We start from the raw sequence: 21,432 nt of genomic DNA on the forward strand, positions 1-21,432 counted from the left end.
TGCACCGGGTCCAACCAAAAGGTCCAATCAGAAGCGCCGCTGGTCGTCCGAGCAGATTCCGCCAATGGGGGCCGCCGCGCCATGCGTCAGACCACCAGGCACGCGGCCGCCGGCTCGCTGTCACGTGCGCCGCTGACTCACTGCACCTGGGCCAGAGGGCGCCGCGCGTGTTCACGCCGTCGAGGTGATCGCGCCAGGCGGACTGGCCTTGACCCAGATTGCCTTTTCCAGAGGCACGGACGTTTGACGAGGACTCGCTGGCATAACAGCACCCCCGCCGCCAGACAATGCACCGGAAAGACGAGCTGCTTCCACGGGGCTCGGATGTCAGGTGCGCTCGTTCGCCAGGTCCCTCCAGGTTCGCCTCCAGGGCCATGGGGAGAATACAGCTCCAGACTGGTCGGGGAACACATTCCACTTTTGACGACGGATCCCAGCTCCACTGGCTTGTCGCCACAACTTGCTGGCCAACCTCGCTCGTCTCTTCTGACCATCTTCGGTTTCAGCACTTGTCGATGGTTCTGCAACTTGCTAAGAACGGTTCGACAACAGACAACACACGACACAAGCAAGTGCCCTCGGTCACCCGACAGAACACCAGACAAAATATAGTACAACATATACCTATCTACGTGTTTATCGGAATTTTGTTCCCTCTACATCAAGAGGCACATGTGGGACACAAGACTCTTAAAGTAAGAACTTGAATTTTTCACAATTACAACAACGCAACGAATTAGAATACCACATAAAGTTGGCCCCTTGAGAGCACTCTGAACGAGAGCGCTCGGCCCAGGTCGTGATGAGGTCAAAATTTTGCCCCGAATCGCCAGCGAGAAACCGAAAGGTTGAGAAGGTACTAACTAAACGCACGGCTCAATGCGTCGGCATTAGCGTTTAGCCTTCCTTTTTTGTAGCGAACGTCAAAGTTGTGCTGTTGGAGTATCATGCTCCACTTCAGTAACCGGCCACTTTTAGGCGACGATACCTATGCGGCACCAAGAGCGGCTCACACTTTCGACGTTGCACAGGGGAACAACGATACGGCTTGCCACGGATTGACTCCTCACCGCTTAGCTCGATATCGTGTTCGATCACCCTCGTGTTTCCGGGGCGGTCCGAAAACACGTCTTCAAACTCGGAACCAATCTTTCTCAGGTCCTCTTTCTCAGGTCCTCCTTCACTTAAGCTAGGCTCTAGGTTTATCTGCTCCCAAATTACTTTCGATCCCCCTTCGATCACCTCACTAGAACTCAAATTTTCTGCTCCCTCTCCCTCTGAAGCCTTCAACAGCTGATTTACGACCGCTTGATGTTGAACATTGGGTTTCATCAAGTTGTAAATTTTGTTCTGCCGCCTTCCTACTTGCACCTCATAAGTTGTATCGCAAGGCTTCGATAATACTTTGGCGGGCCCTTCCCAATCAACCTCAAGCTTGTTCCTTTTGGGTGGCTGCAGCCGCATTACCTGATTATCAACTTCAAAAGCGCGCTTCTTCCCCGATTTCTCGTAGTGCTCCTTCGACAGCACTTTTGCCGCGTTTTTCTGGCTTTCCACTCGCGCTTCAATTTGGCTTTCCACTAGCGCTTCAATCGAGAGATCCTCACGCTGCCCTCGAATGAGCGTCTCTCGATCAACTCTCGGCAGCTCGCTCCAACTTTCCGCTACAGGCGAGAGCGTTGCAACCCTCTCGCTCTGACTCAATGGCGCCACGTCGTCTCCCCCAGCGCATACCGCGCCGGCCGCTCCCGCGACGGGCCGCTCGCGTGACTGCTCACATGACTCATGCGAAAACTTTCCTTTCTGGGGTTCCGTCGACCCGCCGACAAGGTCACTTGAGAGTTCACCGCATTGAACCAGATCAAGCTGCCGCGATAGCTTCCGCGCTTGCGATCGCGTGAGAGCCATGCACGCTAAGTTGGGGAAGAACGATTTGCCCTGCTCTTTGAGAAGCTGCTCCGAGTTGTTGGAGAAAAGATAAGGAAAACGATCATTTAGCGCGGCAGACACAGCCGCTTCGGTGCAAAGCTTACCGAACGGGCCTTCAATGACAACGGTGGCGATTGGTAAGCGAACACTCTGCTCCTCGGCGACTTGCCTGATCCACGCGCATTCTCCTGTGAAGTCATCCGGAGACACCAATGAAGGATGGACAACGTCCATGGTTGCCGCTGAGTCTCTAAGTGCTCGGCACGTTTTCTCATTGACCCTAATTTCTTGGAGATACGGCTCCAACAACCGCATGTTTTTTTCTGATTCTCGGATCGTTGCGAAGGCAAACTTTTCCTGACAGTTTCTCGCGATGTGCCCTTCCTTTTTACAGTTGTAGCAGATTAGCGGCTTCCGTTTGTTTTCCGGTTCTAATGCCTGTGTGGTAGAAACCTCACTCGATTTCTCCGCTTCTGTTTGCCCTTCCCCTACACTGTCCTTCGTAAGAGACGGGTCCTTCTTGAAATTACGGTGCGGAACGGGTTTCCGTTGATCAGGTTTCCTTGAAAAGCCCTCTTTCCTTTCATCCTTTTCAACGCGCGCTGCCCTGCTATGCAACTTTCGGCGAGTATAATACTCCTCAGCTAACTCAGCTGCCTTGTTTAACTGTACGTCCCCAAGTCTGTCCTGCAGCCAAAGTCTGACATCCTCCTCGATGCAGCGGTAGAATTGCTCCAATGCAACGCATTCCACCACTTTATCGCGGTCGTCATAAACACCTTCAGCCTTGAGCCATTCAATCAAATCGGCTTTAAGACGAAACGCGAAGTCAACGTGTGACTCATTCCCCTTTTTAGCATACCGGAACCTTTGCCTGAAAGCCTCGGGTGACAACTTATAACGTCTCAAGAGCACTTCCTTAACCTCGTCATAGCTCTCAAACGCTTCCCTCGACAAGCAAGTTATCGCGTCGGACACTTCGCCGGGAAGAAGAGCTAGCAGGTTCCGCGCCCAAAGAGACTGCTCCAAAGCATTTCGCTCACAGACGTGTTCAAACTTGACGAGATACTTCGCCATGTCCTCGCCCACTACGAACGGTGTCAGTTGATCCCGAATTCTAATACCGCTGACCTGAATCGTCGGAGAAGCTGCGCTAGGCGCCTGCGAACACTGTAGGATTGCCAATTCTATTCGTTTCATCTCGAGGCGCTCCTGTCTCTCGGCCTCCTCGCGCTCGCGACGTTCGCGCCTTTCAGCCTCTTCACGTTCGCGAGCTTCTCGCCTTTCTTCACGTTCGCGAGCTTCGCGCCTTTCTTCACGTTCGCGAGCTTCGCGCCTTTCTTCACGTTCGCGAGCTTCGCGCCTTTCTTCACGTTCGCGAGCTTCGCGCCTTTCAGCCTCTTCACGAGCTTCTCGCCTTTCAGCCTCCTCACGTTCGCGAGCTTCTACTTCTCGCCTTTCCGCCTCTTCACGGCGTGCTTTAATATCCACCCAGGCCTCATCGACTTCCTCAGCCGACACTCCCTCATCCTTCATGATCTCAAGGATCGCTTGCTTTCGTTTCGCACGGCCCAAAGTAATGCCGAGTTCCTCACAAATTTCGATGAGTTCCTTCACTTTAAGGTTCTCCATCGTTCACACTAGCCTCTTGCTGTTTGCGCCTGTTAACAATTTACTTGCCGTACCCACTATAAGTCAACTAGCAAGACGCGCAAGCAACTTTTCACTCTCCCGTGTTTACCCCCTCCGCATTAACTTTGGTTTCAAAGCACTTCGACTTTGCTTGAAACGATCAAAGCTCACTCTAATGCTTCACACAGCCCTTCTCTAAACTACTACAACCTGAGCTAGAGTAGTCTGGTGAACTGAGGGGAAAACATCAGGCACTCACCGCATCGATGTCGCTGACGCCGGCCGATCCCACCGCTGCCACCACTGTTGCGAACGACGGACCGATCCCGCCGAAGCCACCACTGTTGCGAAAGACGGCGACGCCGACGCGGTCCCGGAGGCGCCACTGCTTTCGACCCCGCCGGGAAGGTCACCAGCCGTTTGGTAGCGTATGTTTCTCAGCTCGCGACTGCTTCTGCGCAGAGCTGAGGAGACGAGCGGACGAGACGACGGTGAGTTAAACAAGGTTTATGTACAGCATATATACAGAGGCGTTACAATTTCGGCACTGGGGCCGGCAGAGACTCGAAGAGCCGAGCTCCTCTCTCTAATACATAGGTCAGCCTTTCGCCTAAAACCGCTGACTCACACACATGTCGGCACTCCGACACGGGGACGCCTCTCACATAGGACCGCCGATCGCGACACGCCGCAGGGCTTCTTTTATTTGCACCGGGTCCAACCAAAAGGTCCAATCAGAAGCGCCGCTGGTCGTCCGAGCAGATTCCGCCAATGGGGGCCGCCGCGCCATGCGTCAGACCACCAGGCACGCGGCCGCCGGCTCGCTGTCACGTGCGCCGCTGACTCACTGCACCTGGGCCAGAGGGCGCCGCGCGTGTTCACGCCGTCGAGGTGATCGCGCCAGGCGGACTGGCCTTGACCCAGATTGCCTTTTCCAGAGGCACGGACGTTTGACGAGGACTCGCTGGCATAACAAGGAACACAGCTGGACCGTATTTAATATTCGATCGCGTTGTCTCTCTCTATAGCTCGCGATTCGGCCGCAGATTCGCCACCGTGTCTTGGCTCGGCAGCAACAATATACACAAGCTCACGAAGCATAGCACACCTTCCTTATTATACAGGCTACCAATTCGGCGTAGATGCAGCGTAATGTGTTCAAACGGGGAAGACAAGAGTGGGGCGAACGGGTTTGCCATCGTCAAGACGAAGTTCACACATATCGTATAGCCACCGGCAGCGACGTGTTATCGGGTGCTTTCCCGTCCTTCGTTCTTTTTTTCCCCTTTTTTTTTCCTTTTTCTCTCGCCACTGTAAACCTCTAAACGAATGCCAGAACGCGCCGAAACGCGATCCAAGTGCAAACACAATCCAAAGTTTCTGTAGTGTGGTCGTGTATACCTGAAATCAGAACAGCTGAGCGAGCTGGAAAAAAAGAAAACTTGCTCGAGGCTTTACTTCTTGCCCTTCCGGTGGAGCCTGCACGCTGCACTGGCCTTATCGCTTCGCGCCGAGATCTAAGGCATCGATCTCGTGTTTTTAACTCGCTGGAAAACAAAAGGCGTGCATGGGCACACCCATGCTCTCGTGTAAAACAGATGGGAGAAAACCACACTCGAAGTTATAGGCCTCGTCGAAGGAAAGAGTTGTCTACAAGGTCGGGCCAATCCTCGTGGGTGCCGATACCTGTCCGCATGTATGGACCGAAACCCTTTGTGGGGGAAGGAGGAAGAGAGAAAGGAGGAGCTTCGTCCTGAAGCCACGGCAGTTGCAGCGGCGTGTTGTGCGGGCCTTCATAATGTACCCGTATAACTTATCTGGAGTGGAACAGTCGCTTAATGGAGCTTGCTGACGGTAGCCTTGTTTTCGAAGTATAGATTAATGGAGTAGGTACAGGCATACAATGCAGCCGGCAGCTGACGACGCTATCTTTCGCTTTGCGGTCGAGAACGCGAATTTCGGGCGCGCATATTAAGCTTGAACCGCTCTAAATGATTAGACAAAAGTGAATGTTGCGTCTTTAAACAAAGCATTCCAATGCATGGTCACAGCGTGAATGGGAGCCTCCACCTGTTTAGAAAAAAGAAGACATTCAAGATCTACGTACGAGCTACTAATTACTGCACTACGCAGCTCCAGATTAGGTGAGCTAGAGTTACACTACCAGGCAATCATAACCCTCAGAACGAAACGAACATTTGCATAACCAGCATTAGAGATAGGCCGATGGGTGCTACTTGTAACAGCTCAGTCACGGTTGTCACGTCATGTCACGAATTGCGGGACACGCTGCAGATCAGTGACCAAGTCATTTATAGACCAACCTTCACAATGTTCACGCAAGCTCCGAATATTACCTTCAGTTCACAGCGTGGTGCAAAACACCCCGACGCGGTGGTCTATAGTGGCTAAGGTACTCGGCTGCTTACCCGCAGGTCGCGGGATCGAATCCCGGCTGCGGCGGCTGCATTTCCGACGGAGGCGGAAATGCTGTATAGGCTCGTGTGCTCAGATTTAGGTGCACGTTAAAGAACCCCAGGTGGTCGAAATTTCCGGAGCCCTCCACTACGGCGTCTGTCATAATCATATGCTGGTTCTGGGACGTTAAACCCCGCATATAAATTCAGCATGGTGCAACACCGTTTTGATATTGACTAGTCAGTGTTCTGCTAAAGATAGAAAACAGCTCATTTCCCCCAATGTGCGACCAGACAGCCTCAGCAACAGCTACAAGGGCACTTATAGACTTCCTGGAGAGTAGCGCTATGAGCATCACACTTCAAGAAAATCACTGCGCTGCGTGGTTGTTGTACTCACACATTGTACCTTCCTGCCAGCACCGATATCTTCATCGCTGAATGATGTCCCCCCTTTCCCTTGTGCAGAGTGGCAGGCCAGAGTGGCAAAGCTCAGATCATCCTCCTTGCCTTCTCATAAGCTCTCTCTCTCTCTCTCTCTCACACACACACACACACACACACACACACACACACACACACACACACACACACACACACACACACACACACACACACACACACACACTTATTTATCAAATCCGTCTTACGGGCACTGCTAAGACACCCCATTGCCCCGAGCCTCTCCCCGGCTCCCAGACTTGGCGACGTCCTTGTAACTCCCTCCGGTGACCCCGAAACACGTGTTGCTGGCTAGGCCATAACCGCGGTCTGGTGGTGCGGAATTCGGGCCCGCCGCCACACTACCACATGTGCGAGCCAAGCGGCACGGAGCGCCACCGAAAGACCCGAGGGTGTGGAGACACGGCCGGGTGAAAACAAAAGGCGCCTCCTCCCTTACCGTCGGGGTCGAAAACAAGCGCGGGGAGAGCTCCCCCGACCACCACCGCTGCCGACGACACCCTATCGGCTAGCTCATCATCCGGCACGGTGGGTCGCCGAGGCAGATAGCTCGGCCTGTAGTAAGGTCGCCAGAGCACGCAGGGAAACGGTTGATGCGACGAGGGGGAGCAGTATTCCTTCTTGATCGGCACGGGGAGCGAACTACGCCCCCTTTCCCCAGGGACGTTGGTAGAGTGAGCAGCACAAAAGAAGGAAAGAAAAATGCGAAGCTCGAGTTTTTCAAGGCCACGGTCGTTTTACAGGGGCGCGCATCTTGCGATAGAAAAGAACGGGATGGCTAAGAAAACAGTCTAGCTGCACTCTTTCCGTGGGCCTCTGTCTCGGCGAAAAACTGTTGCTTATACCAGCCGGTAGGCTAGCAGACGCGGACGCGAGAGGGATATTTCGGGACCACACGATGTTTGCGTTGTCTTTTTCTTTCGTGTGTCAGAGTATGGTGAACCATACATCCCTTTTAACCACCTTAGATTTACTAAATACCCGAAGTTTAGTCCGAAGTTCTGTCTCAAAGGCGCTACAGTGTTGAGAACCCTAGGCCAATCAGAAAATTTTGCTGATTGGTGGCCGATTTCATGGAAGTTTATTTGTTCATTTCAAGTTCTCTCGAGGCCAGACAAAGTTAGACAGTACAGGGGGAAAAAAATCATACGCATCGCACTACACTCTAAGCCAAAACGGAGCAACAGGGGTATAGGGGTTGCTCCTTTCAGGGAGCAATTGCATTGCCACTCCCATTACTCTCCTAAAAGGAGTAACTGCAGAGGGAGGAACCGTTGCTCTCCTTTCAGTTCCTCCTTCGGGGGATGAACAGTTACTCCCTCCAGTTCCTCCCTGCAGACCAACAGTTACTCCCACCAGTTGCTCCCTGCCCACCAACCCTTACTCCCACCAGTTGCTCTTCTAAGAGCAACAGTTATTCTTTACCGTTCCTCCCACGTGTTTGCAGTTACTCTCTGAAAACCAACTGCACATGCTTCCAGTTACTCCTTGGGGAAATGAGTATTTATCTCGAGTATGCTTGTCACACGCTTAACACATGGCGAGAGCTCCTTGGAAGAGCACTGCTTGGGTGCTTCTAACACAAAAAGTGGACAATATTGAAAGGAAAATAAATGCTTTATTGTTCTTTTTATGAGGCGACGTGTGACCACACGTAAAAGTAGACTTCACCACACCACAGCCAGCACTAAACAAACACCATAATACATGAAAGGTTTTCTGCGTCATCCGTGGAAAAACAATCTTGAATTTCTAGCATAGGGCAGTCTGTGTCATCATTGGTGAGAGAAGGGCAACTTCTCCAATTCTGAAGAACTCAAGTTTCGCAGCTGGTGTGTCCATCAGGCTAGCGCAGCAGAACGTCACCGCAGGCATATGTGAAGCATCTCATTGCTGCAAGAAAAAAAATAGAAGTGTGAGGTTAAACATGCCAGAATCAATTCATAACAATGAGTCACACACACTGAAGCAGCGCTTACATTCTAGGATGTCTACTGCAAAACGAAATGTGAAAAAAAGGAAGGTTCGGCCAAACGTTACTTGGCAAGCCATATAAATGCTGATGTGGTAGACGCTCTTCACATGATGTCTCGAACAGCAATATTCTGGAAGAAAATGTGCAGCACCTCAACAAGGCATATTTGTAGCAGTTAAAGATACCCTTAGGTTCAGTTAACTTGTTTCCTATACACAGCTGAGTTACATTTCTGTGAGCCCAGTCACCAATGGGCATTCTAAATGAGGTCATGTGTGTGGCAAATAACACGTACTGTCCGCTCATGTTAAAATATTTATTTAGCTCGTGCACATAGTTGCTCTCGATTCTACTGTTCTATCATACGCTGCTGCGTCTTGAATTGTGCAATACCTGTAGGCACAAGCCAAGCATGCAAAGCCTGCTTGAAAGCAACCATTTGCAGAGGCTACATGATAATCTTCAGTATATTTCTTTGTACCTGACGCAAACGGCTGGACAAAACTATAGACAAATAAATGTAGACCGTGCTACCTTCAAAAAATGCTTTAAATTTAGAAAACTAGGGTGCATTTGTTCACTCGGTTGACGAGTCACAGCCACGAGATATGTAAACGAAGCAATATATCTTAAGGCATGCACAGATATTCTGATTTTTTGTTTGACAGTGTCACAGATAGCTTGCCAATACATATATATTTGAGAGCAACAAGATGTGAAGCTTTTATTAGTTCAACGTCTTGTTGGTTCACAGCCAAACAGGTTACTGCTTGTTAGACAAATCGGAATAAGCACACCATGGTTTCCAAAAAAAAAGCATTATTAGAAGTTAGCTCCCGGTGTGAATGTCTGCCTATTTATTTTGTACTGCCTTCTACATGTGCCACAAAGACATTTGTTGAGGATGTGCTACCAGTCAAGCCAAGATCCCACACTTGGTCAATGTGATGGAAATACAAACATTAGAAACACTGCCACCTCTAGTAAGAGCATAACACTTCAGTATCTTGGACTAGCAAAGAGGTGCACAAGAAAGTTAAGCCCTCTCTTGCGGAACTTTGAACGCGAATATTTTAGAGTGGGGGAGGTCAACATGCTGTGGCACTTTTAAACCCACGAAACATCTGCAGAAAACAGGGTAAAGGCAAGTCAAGAAACGCTGTTATGAAGGCCTGCGCCTGGACAGCTTTGTGAATCTAGGCCCAAGTGTTATGCTTTGTGCAAGCCAAAATCCATGTAAATAGGGAAAGCATACTTTTAGGAGTATCAGCGTAAACAAATCTTGGCAGTTGGCTTTTTAGTACAAACAGCAATCCCTGCAATGAAAACATAAACATTTTATCTTAACGGTAACAGTGTGAGCACACACACGGGCCAGCGGAACCATGTCGAATTGTCAGTGCCAGTGTAACCATGTGGCATAATGAACTATTCTCTGGCCAACACATGCCCAGTTTGCCCCTAAAAAGCGATGCTTTCATATACGTAGTACAAAAAGTCTGCACTTACCAAAATTCACTTGCTTTCTGTACTTTAGCATCGTTGGGAGCATCTTTATCTGCAGTATAACCAAATTTGTGTCATATCCCAGAAAAAAAAGTAAAAGACATGCATCAAATATTGTTTCATTTGGTAGCAGTGAAGTCAGGTTAAGAACAGCCAAGTGGGAATCAGCCGAATTATGTGCATGCGGCAAATCCCAAACGGCGTTATTGAGGTTGTCGAAATTTTCGTCGATTGGTATTAACGTCGATATGCGACTTCAACGGCATGCCAAGTTTTCACAGCGCATAAAGATTTCATGATGCAGAATAATGACAGCGCTAACGAGAACATACAGCATTTATGATTGTCTTTTACAATATTCAGTTTTGCTAAGGTTTTACATCACTAAAGAAATCTGAAAGATTTGGTTCATTCCTCCTCCAATTGTTCTGTCAATATGTAAACTGCTCGCTTGATGGTGCGCTTATAAAATAGTACGTTCAGCGCAGAGGTGAAGCAAGTGACGCAGTGATGTGGGCAGATTTTTTTTTTTTTTAGGCGTGCGGGGAGGGGGGGGGGGGGGGTCCGCTTATCTGAATAGGCCGGGCAAGCGAATATGGTCGTCAATTTGGGCTCCCTACGCCCGGCCTAAAAAAATTCTGTGCGCAACCGCCTGGCTATGCCAGTGAAGTGATGCGACAATGATTTGTTCACTTACTGATTTACATACACTTTACATCTCTAAAAAATGCGGCCCAAGGCCCCAACACTCAGCCGTTAACATTACATAAAGCCAATGGTAGAAAAGTGCCAGTATGAATGCAGCTACAACCCCGCCCCAATGTTTTTTCAAGCGAGGTAGTGTTGCGGAAATGAACTTTTAACTGCAAAAGTACACTGGCACTGAAGTGGTGACAGGGGAAGCAAGAGGGTATGCAGGCGGTAATAGAGGTAATTTAGTCCGATACGGCTAGCAATGGATACGGTGAATAAGAGCAAATCATTTCTCTTTCAATAGCGCAACCACTCAACAATGTATTGTAAGAGCATTAAATGTTGCTGGAAATGCCACTCACCTGCACGCTGATGCATGCTCGGTCCTTTGTCCGACGAGCGAACAGGCTTGCAGATAGCTGAAGACGTGTTTACGATGTGTTTGTTCCACCCAGCAGCAAAATCCACAACTACTTCGCGCTCCATAAAGATAAATATACACTAACCTTCATCACGAATAAGCAGAAACGCAAATCTGCGGCACACACACACGATCAAAACATAGCTCACAAGCTCGCCCGTCCATGTGCTCGCCAACCACAGACCATATGAAAATCAGTTAGTAGTGCGAATGGGAACCTAGTTGCGCCGAAAAAAAAAAAACGTCCAGCCGTGGCAGCACAGGCGTCAGCGCAATAATTTCAGTGTGTTCTCCTAAAACAATTTTAAAAAAAAAACTGAGGTACACTAAAACTCATAAATAAATATAAAAAGTTGAGTGTAATTTTTATTTAGTGCTAGTCAACATAAACACTGAATAAAAATTACTTTGTAACTTACATCGTTTGCTACACCAGCGCCACTTTTGTCGTGCGGGCGCAGATGGCGCAGATTTGTCATTCTGCCCTCAAACTACACGGTGAAGCGTGCTACTAAGTGAATGGCTGATGAGAAGCGCGTCTGGGTCCGCTTTTTTTTTTTTTCTTCTCCGATATATCTGGGCGGGGGGGGGGGGGGGGGGGGGCTCCTTATGCACGTGTTTCGGTGCTTGATCGACTTTGACGCCCTTACTTCGCGGACGAACGGCGTGTCTAGGCTTTTTTTATCGTTGTTTTGCACGTGTTTCGGCATTCGGTCCGCTTTGACGTGCCAACTCTCCATTCTGCTGCTGCGTGTGTTAGGTATTTGCCGTACTGTATTCTCAGGCCTTCTGTGTTCAGCCAGCGCTGATATCTTATTATCTACGGATGCTAAAATAAATCACTGTTTTGGCTTGGTGAAGTTTGGCACACAGAACAAACAATAATCTGGCCCATAAATATCAATGTGGGCGGCATGCATATTTGTGTGCGGTGTCCTGCCGGGGAGTAACCGTTGCGTGACGAGAGCATTTACAGCTGTTCCTCCTTCCGTTGCTCCCTTACAAACTTAAGATGAATACAGTTGCTCCCCAATTCTCGAACAAGTCGGCCATCTTGTTCCGCTTGGTCTTTTCGGAGAGTAACAGTCGGTCTGAAGGAGTAAAAACAGCCGTTGCTCCCATTTTGGCCATTTTTGGCTTAGAGTGTAGTAAGCTTATTCGTAATCATTCTAGTCACTGCTTTACTCCGCACTGACTCGTGCTTCCCCTTCCCGATTAAATTAATAAATAATATCTGAGCTATAACATCGAAATATATCGAAACCACAATATGATTAATTTTCCGATTAAATTGTGAACCAATTTCGTTTATCATCTGCCCTCTATTGAATGGACTAAACTAGTACCTTCACCGACTACGTAGTTCTACATACGTCACCAGAAAATGGGAGGATATCTCATTCAGTATTTGATGCGTATTTAGACCACCAAAGTTGTGCATGCCACATCATTGCACCCAAAACATAAAATTCACAATAAATAGTAAGAACATGTGTGTGGCGTACTCATAAGCAGGTGAATATGCGTGCAGCATATTCGTGTAAATTGAGCGCTGAAAGACGACCAGTGGGTACACAAATAATAATAATAATAATAATAATAATAATAATAATAATAATAATAATAATAATAATAATAATAATAATAATAATAATAACAGCAAATATGACATGACCTCACAGCGATAGGCAGACATATAAAAAAGGAAGGTCGTGCAAGTTAAGTAGACTGCGCTCAGCTTGGAACCCCGCAACTCTTGTGTCATCATTAAGCAGACGGTGAGGTGAATGATGAAAAAAAATGCCGCCATATCCACGAAGTGAATGATGATGAGTGGGCAAAGCTCCGGAGGTAAACCTGGTAAACCATGAATCCTCCGTACATTTTGCCCACTCGATTTTATTGCAACGCTCCCCCTAGCGTACGTCGCCGCACTATATCGAACGATGACACGCGCCATATGTGGCATCATTCCTATTTTATAACACCTCGCATCTTTCATAATCAACTACAGGTACCGCCGTTTAGTTTATAACAACTTGCATCTTTTGGACGGACGGACGGACGGATGGACGGACGGACGGATGGATGGATGGACGGACGGACGGACGGATGGACGGACGGACGGACGGATGGATATGGCTGTACCCTTTAGATCGGGCGGTGGCTAGCGTAATACTTAGAACTGAACGAGAGGTGGCTACAAACAGGGGACGCACAGCCCACGCCTTAAGGAGCTTCGCTCCTAAAAAAAGACAGCATTCAAAAACTGATCAGCAGCGACTGCAGCACTATTAATAACGACGTCGCGTTCGGGCACGCACCTGAGGGATGCGCAGACCCACCGCGCGTTTTTCTCGCAGCGATAAAGCGCACGCCGCCGGGTTTGCAATGTCAGAGTCGAGCTCGAGCACGCGATAACGCCCCTGAGATCCGCACCGCGCTGCCCGCACTGCACTGACGAGGCGAAAGCGAAGCTTTCGAAGCAGAATTGTAGCGTTTCGCGCGCGTCTTTCGAGCGCGCGTTTCTATTAATAAAACTGCGCTACGGCTAACCTGTCCGTCGTGACCGGGCCGAGAGAATGGAGTCGCAGCATAGTTACAACTTCTCAAGCTGCCGCGCGCATTTATAACGAGATCCTAGGCACTCTACTGCCGCGACCTCTTGACGAGCATCAGCCAGAATAATGCGACAGCGACGCAGATGCCAGGGAACATTGTCGCCGCCGCTCAGCGCCGCGGTAGCGCACACAAACACGCCGTTTTCGTTTCAACTCTCAGGAACTTCTCTACAAAAGAATCAGAGTTGCGCGCAGTGCGCTGTATAGCGCCGTCTCCGCGTCCGAACGCAAGCGAACGCAGACGAGGTCTTTGTGATGAGCGGGCGGGCGCCTGGCTGCGGCGGCGACGGATCACCCTCGAAATACACCTGGAGAAGAAAAGCGCGGTCCACGTGGCAGGCAGGCGTACCGCAGATGCGCACCGGCGATATACCTTCGCGCCGCAGGTGAAGCGGCCCGGCAAAAAACAACGAGCGCGCGCGCGCCCACATTTCTCGGCTCGAATGCCGCCGCTCATCTTATCGTCGCTCAGGCACAGCGGAAATAAATGAAACTCCCCCCGGGGCCTCTTGATGCGCGCCCCTAGACTTGTATACGACAAGCGACAGCAGGTCGTCTCTGTATACGCGTATGAGCGCAGCGGCGTCTCCACCTCGTCCCCATCCTCCTTCAAGTATGAGACAACCCGGCGCGGGGCTCTTCAACTTTTTCGCTCGCACGGGGTCGGATCAGTTTAGAAAGGCAGCAGGGCTTTGTTTCTATTTAGGCCATGCATCCTTTCGCGCTCTAGGCCTCTCCGCTGGTATTATTATATGAGCAAGGCCTGCCTGCGCGAGGCTTTCGCCTCGCAATGAACGCACCACACTGCCTAGCCGGCACATGCTTCAAGCATTTTTCTTCGTTCGGGGTAAATGAACTACACATCGGTAAAGCGCTAACTACACACTGTGGAACGCCTAGAAAGTCAATTCGCTCAGCGCCCCTCGCATATACGAAAAAAAAAAAACAGCAACCTTGTCAACCGACAAGGAAATATGGCGGTACGTACGCGCTATAAGGAAATATTTCCACTGAGCAAGGCACGCTGCATCACTTTGAAACACTCCTATAGCACTTTCACAATAAATGCACGAAGTGCGACGCAAACTGAAGCGACCACCTGTCCTGGTGGATTATTCTGTGTTTGATCTTATACGTGCAATATTAAAAGACCATAACGCAATCTATGACCGCATTCTAGGTACGACGTTGTCTTTGCATATAATTCTTCTAATGGACAGTCGTCATTTTCAATTTACTCATTAACAAGGTATACCACGGTATATACGCACGAACTGAGAAAGTGACAATCAGGCGTGCAGAAACAGACTACACTTCATCTGGTTGCTATCTCCAATGTGCGCACGAAATAGAGCGATATATGTGTAACAGACGAGTGTTTCAATTTTATTGATATCGCGATGTAACACCTGATGGTTGGAATCAAAATCAAAACATCGAACTAGGCATGAGTTACGCTACGCAGTGACTAAATACGAATCCCATCTAAATGCAATGTCGTCTCGTTGAATCAGGTGTTCAAGATCTCGAGAGATAAATGCACCAAGAAATAATGCACCGATGCCTCTTGAAGATGAACACATTCGACTGAGATATGTCTGGCTGGATGAAAATTCATACAAACAAAAATAAACCTCTTGCCACTATTAGTCCAAAGTTTCTAATGTCAACAATTAAAAGCAAGAAACTGACCCGACGTTTCGGTACCGATTCGGTCTCTTACTCAGGGGTGACTGTTCCGCCGGCTTTGAAGCGAGCGACTTTTTTTTATGTTTTTTTTCCTATGTGTACCCCTCTCCACTGTCCTTCTTCCCGCCGTTCTTGTTGCTGCGATATTTTCTCCCCTGGTTACTGCATCCCATTGGGACTTCGCTTTTGTGCGTTGTTTGCTTCCACTTTTCTTTGAATAGATTCAATGAGAAACGAAAACTAAAGCTACAAGTATACGACGCACTGAGGTCATTTGTCATTTGTATACAGACTCGGAACGGAGAAAAATTAGTGCGGTGTCTGCAAGGCATCCCGCATACGCGTCGTTCGTCCAAATCCTTGGAAGACGCCGTACTCGCAATCTGACGCTTCTCGCTTTAGACGACCAGTGGAGGGGGAAGGGGGGACGAAACTTCGAGCAGCCGTACGAGAGTTTCGAAAGAAAACAAATGCTTTTTTCTCGCTTTCGCAAGAAGCCTTAAGCAAGAAGCTGGACGTCAAGAAAAATTATAGTTATACTCCGCAGCCATCAATGACAACTCCGAGGCCATCAATGACAACTCCGAGGCCATCAATGCCAACGGGCGCGACGCTCAAATATCAAAGAAAATGAATAAAAGAAAGAAAGGCAACCGCTGCGGTACATCCAAGAAAATATGTGGTTAGCAAAGTTGCGCGTTCAAACGAAGAACTCAGAAAAAAACAAAAACCTAAAGAACTGAAAAAAAAACACAAGATAGCAAGCGAATAAACGGTACATCGGAAAGCGACCGAGAACACAGTACCCGCGCAAAGAGAGCCCGAAATGTGCAACCAGCCAGATGAGAAACGGCCGACGCGTCGGCAAAACCCAATCAATGCCGGTCGCCAGAAAATGAGCCCTCGAGATAGAGACATCGCGTCGTCGGCCTTGCAAAAAAAAATAATAATAATAAAAGCACTGCGCACACTCAGAAAAGCGACTACGAAATCGAAGTTAAAAATAATGCACCTAAGGCTTTCACGAAAGTTCGGACAAAAGAGCGTGATGACAGAAACTAGAAATTGTCGAAGAGAGAGACGAGAGGTAATACTAAGAAAAAGACGTTTCGGAGGGTAACGAAGAAGCCTTGTTCACAAGGCACGCGACACTCGGAAGGCATGAAGAATAATAGAAAGATGAAGTGAAGACGATGGAAAGACGAATAAGAGGGAAGACAACGCATGCGAATGGGCAGGCCGAGGGCTCATTTCGTGCTCATCCAACGCCGTCTCCGCACGCCGCTTTCTTTTACTATTCCAACGTCTCACCCGTGCGGTGTTATTACCACATAGAATCGCGAACGCGCGCACATCCAGGCTCGACACAAAGAAAGGTATATAACACCGAGAGAGATGAAGCCTGCACGCAGTGGAGGGAGAGAATAAAAGAACCGAGTGATGCGGAGGAGGACAGAGCGCGGCTCGGCCTTTTCTCCGCCATTTATAATTCATTCGAAGAGAAAGGCGTTGAATATGGTGCGGAGACAGCGAGAGAAGAAAAGAAAAAGAGAGAGAGAGGCCCCGTAACCGCCGAAACAAGCTTCTTTCGCGAGATGAGCGAAAGGTGAAAGAGAAAACAGGAAGAAAATAAAGAAAAAGTCGGGAGACTTCTGGGATACAAACGCTAACGCACGCGCGGACTTCTCTGGCCGGCTGCTCATTCAATTCCTCATTTCCTTTACCGCTTTGCTCACGAATAAAGAGCCAGGTATATGCGGCCTTCGCATACGCCGCTTTCGTTCTTTTATCCATCTCTTTATCTGTGTTCCTTCTTTATAAGCCAATCTTGCTCCGCCGCTGCGAACTTTATTGGCTTCTCTGTGCCAGGCCGCGTCGAAGCGGCTGTATATATATATATATATATATATATATATATATATATATATATATATATATGCAGTCTTCATTTGTGTCTGTAGGGCTGCATGTACAGTCTAGACATGGGGCACACGTAAAAACATCGGTAGGGCCCGCGGCGGTAACGAGGTTAACGAACAAGGCCCCGGGACATCGCACTCAATATCAGCGCATAGGTGTACAAGCGTTTGACCCGCAACGTCTATTTACGAACGCCGCAAGAAAAGGATGACCGACCCGAAAGATGGAAGAAGCAGCTGTGCGATGAAGTCGTATATACGATTTCGCCCCGCTGTGCCCCCGAAAAAGTAGGCGTCTTATGAATTTTGCCGCTTATTTTTTTTTCCTTTTTGGGGGGGGGGGGGGGAGGGATAGAGACCTTAATGACGTGGTTCGTCTGGCTTACCCCGATACTGCCTGTTCGGACAATGAAATAATAAGGCGGGCGTTCCCAAACATCACCGCTTCATACGGTGAAATCAAATAGAGAGTGAAGAAAAAAAAGACATGAAGTGATTGAATAACGAAAACTTAATTGCTAAATACATCCACAGCATTCAGGCACCGCTGAGTCTCGAGTATAAACTGGAAAAATGTGCACGTTCTATCAGGAAGGCAAACACACACGAAAAACATGTACACGGTATACGCGTGCTCACGATGAGCGTTTAAAAATATCTTCGGTAAAAAAAAGAATTTTAAAAAAGAAAGAGAAAAGAACACCAATGCACAGACTCGCACCTTGGTCTGCCCAAAAATCATTCGCAGACCTGCTAAAATCGAGCGAGAAAAGAAAAAATGACCCAGACAAACGTCAGGAAAGCGCTGGAATTATTCGGGCCTTCGACGCAACGTGGACGTACGGGAAAACCCTTTCGGAATTCCGAGTTGGCCCCTTTATCAGATCAGCATGCTTAACGAAGCATAAGGGACATGCCCGAAATCTCTCCTCATCTACGCCTGCCCACCGAAACGCACGAGGCACCGAAGAATTCGCCCCCCCCCCCCCTTTCTTTTTTTTTTCGCTTCGTGAACATATATATTAAGTCATCCATCCCGCAGCGGCCAATCTACAGAAAATATCTCATACGGCTGCTGCGTGTAAGAGTGGCACCCCACCAGAACAAGAGGGAGAGATAAAAAAAGAGATGTTTCTATCTAAAGGTCATTTAAGTCGTCAAGAAGACAACGCTTCCCAGATGCTTGTATATAGATTGGCGCACGTATACTTCAAGGACTGTTTGAACAATTAAGACACAGGCAAGGGAGGTCAGGGAGGGAACGCGCAATATCATAAAAGAGTGCGTAGATACTCGCGGTCGACGAAGACGGCATGCGGCGGTTTTACGACTGATGCTCGCAAGTCGTTTTATGGGGGCGAACACAAGAAGCACGCGCGAACACGGAAGCTTACGCACCATATATATAAGCGTGGTTGCTTGTCGATCGCTTGCGCTGCAAGTATTGACGAGACGCGTTTGTTACAGAATTGCAGCTTGTCCATAAGCCGCGCCGTGGTGGCTTGCTGGGCTATGGAGTTGCGCTGTTGACCATTCCGACCATGGTGCTCACATTCTGACATTCAAGGGAAACGGGCGATGATAATGGAAAGGCGAAAACGTTATCGTACCTAATAGATACGTTTAGCTTCACGCTTAAAGATTCCAAGGTGGTCGACGTAATTCGGGTGTCTTTCAACCTCAGCATGCCTGACGTAGCTTATCACGCTTTTGGTACGTAAAAACCCCCCGATTTTATTCTCGTTGTGCACGTTACGTTGACGGCGCCTTATTGAGCGATCCCTCGTAAAAGTATATATCCTAACGAGCGTGAAATTATACGTCATGACGATATACAGTTTGACGTTCGCGAGGCGTCAACTTTAAGTGCAAGATCAAGGACGCGGGGGCAATTTCTGGCTACGACATCCACGTTTCGATTGCGGCGAAATGCAGTAATGCTCGGTAGTACTTATGTACACCGTTGTCAGAAGGTTACTTCTGACTGGGATGAAGCGTGATCCAAATCAAATTTCTCGATCCTGATTGGCTCCTTTGCGGAAGCTCAAGAAGGGAGTCAATCGCTGCTCGAAAGTTTGATCTTGATCAGGTTAAATTTTGATCAACAGTGCGTTGTAACACCGGTGTTCAATTTATGGGGGCATGTTAAAGCTAACTCGCATATAAAACAGTGTAGCCACAGAAGATCAACAGAAGGAGGACATAGATACGTCAATGCACGCCCAAGCTACCGTCTCATTCAATCTCCTCCAACCAACTCGCGACCAACTCGCATAAGCAACCACTCTGGCCACGTTAAAGAATCCCGAGTGGTCGATATTGTAACGGGGTCGCCAATGGCGCGATTAAATCGGCAGGAAACAACGATGTCCACCGGTAACAACGTGCACAGTATAACTGCGATATCCCATACAGTTTTCGGTGAGACCTGTAGTCGAACCCTCGACATCTCGCGTACGGAAGTAGCGAGACGGTTGAGAAAATTTCCTACGCAAAACCCTGGCTGCGCGAGAGACCGTAAAAAGAATTAAGCCCTGCCCTACACAGCTCGCGCAAGTGTCAGCGACTCGGCGCCACGCAGCGGCCAGGCGTGACCGACCCCGCGAGCCCATCGCCGCGGCTCCGCCTCTGGCCGAGAAGGCAGCCGTGGTTTGGCAGCAGAGGCGAGGAGGCACAAGACAAAAGGCTCGCGCCGCGTAGCTTGGCAGGCGCGCGACAATGGGCTCCCGGAATAGGACACTGGACCCCTTCCAAGAGAAGGGGCGCTGCCGCGCTGGGCCCCGGGTCGCGACCATCGCCCCCCTCTCTCTCTTTCCTCTTCGGGCGAGAGGGGGCAAGCCATAGGGACACACACCTCAGACAGGGATATGGCGAAAGTCTCCAAAGCTTGAGACCAGCGGGTCTTTTTCGAGGAATCCCTGTGGCTGTGGAGAGCCTCGCGAAAAAGAAGTGACGGATTTTTTGTGAGTTGCACGGTTGTTAAGCGCAGGTGCACGGTATCGCGGCAGCTCGATGCCCACGTGGTCGTGCCGACGCACGTTTGTCGTGCGTAACAAGCGTCAAGTATTCGTTCACAATTTTGGCATGAAAGCAGCCCGTCTTCCGCTATCTGTTCAAGAATATATACCAGGGAGAATCTATACCTGAAATGCACGTTTAGTTTTTGTACGAAAGAGTCGTCCAAGAGAACTTTTTTTGTTGTCTTTACCTCACAAGGTTATTGGGAGAACGTAATCATTGAACTGCGGGCTGAGCAGAGTCTACAAATAAGTTGTACAGGCTGTTTCAAGTTTTTTCGGCTTTGGTGAGCAAAACCCTCGAACTGGATACTGAAAATGAGCAGCCCCATAGAAAAAATAAAGTCACGAGAAGATGGGTCACGTTAGAAGCACGATTTATTTGTCAGCCGGATATTGAAGCATTCGTACGCAATTCCACGAAACTAGTCAGAGTACACAGCTTGCTTTCGCGATTCATGGCGCCTAAGCACTGGAACACTCGGACAATAACATTTTCAAAGCTGTCCAAAAAGCTTATGTGCAACCCAAACAGATTAGGTAGTTGTATCAACCGCGCTAACAATTCTTTATTCTGTTTTCCTAGTCAAAAGATCCTCAATCATTGGGAGGTTACGCGAAATTGGGCAAGCCAAAATTAGAACTCTTCATAATTAACGTCGCATCAAGAAATTTAATCTCTAACCAATTTCAGCTCTCACAAAATATTAATAATAAATCCGGTCTGTGTGGTCCACCCGACTCTTCGTCAATCCCCCTTGAGTGGGTAGGTGCCAAAATTCCAAGGAGCATCATCATCATACTCATCATGCTCATCATCATCATCACTGAATAATCTCCCAGAGTGGGCAAGAACCATTTATTAAATGAATCAAACCAAATCAAATAAAGTGCACACGAAAATCCTAGATTCCTCAAAAGCGCAATACTAATGTTCTGCAGGCACATTTGTGAAAGGATGGTTGAAGTATAGGAGTCAAAGTAGACGCAAGGTAGACTGTAGAAGCAGTTGTTGGAAAGACATTTGAAATCGCTAGTTACCAAGTACTCCCGGCGGTAATGCGAGCGCGAGGCGACGCATGGTACTATGTACGCATATACCAAGGCGAGAACATGTGCGAACTGCGTATAGCAGCCGCTGTGGCACTAAC

General features: G+C 48.7%; 1 protein-coding gene and 1 long non-coding RNA gene across 4 annotated transcripts in view; both read right to left on the reverse strand.

The window, feature by feature from the left end:
- Positions 1 to 21,432, reverse strand: part of LOC119170524 (uncharacterized) — a 304,114-nt gene that overhangs the window by 194,440 nt on the left and 88,242 nt on the right. The window lies entirely within an intron of this gene.
- LOC142796471 (uncharacterized) lies at positions 8,039 to 11,246 on the reverse strand. The gene is made up of 2 exons (XR_012893862.1): positions 9,925 to 11,246; positions 8,039 to 8,333 (listed from the first exon to the last, which is right to left on the reverse strand). It is a non-coding gene; the product is annotated as an uncharacterized LOC142796471 (long non-coding RNA).

Source organism: Rhipicephalus microplus, chromosome 2 (assembly GCF_043290135.1).
Source record: "Rhipicephalus microplus isolate Deutch F79 chromosome 2, USDA_Rmic, whole genome shotgun sequence".
Taxonomy (NCBI): domain Eukaryota; kingdom Metazoa; phylum Arthropoda; class Arachnida; order Ixodida; family Ixodidae; genus Rhipicephalus; species Rhipicephalus microplus.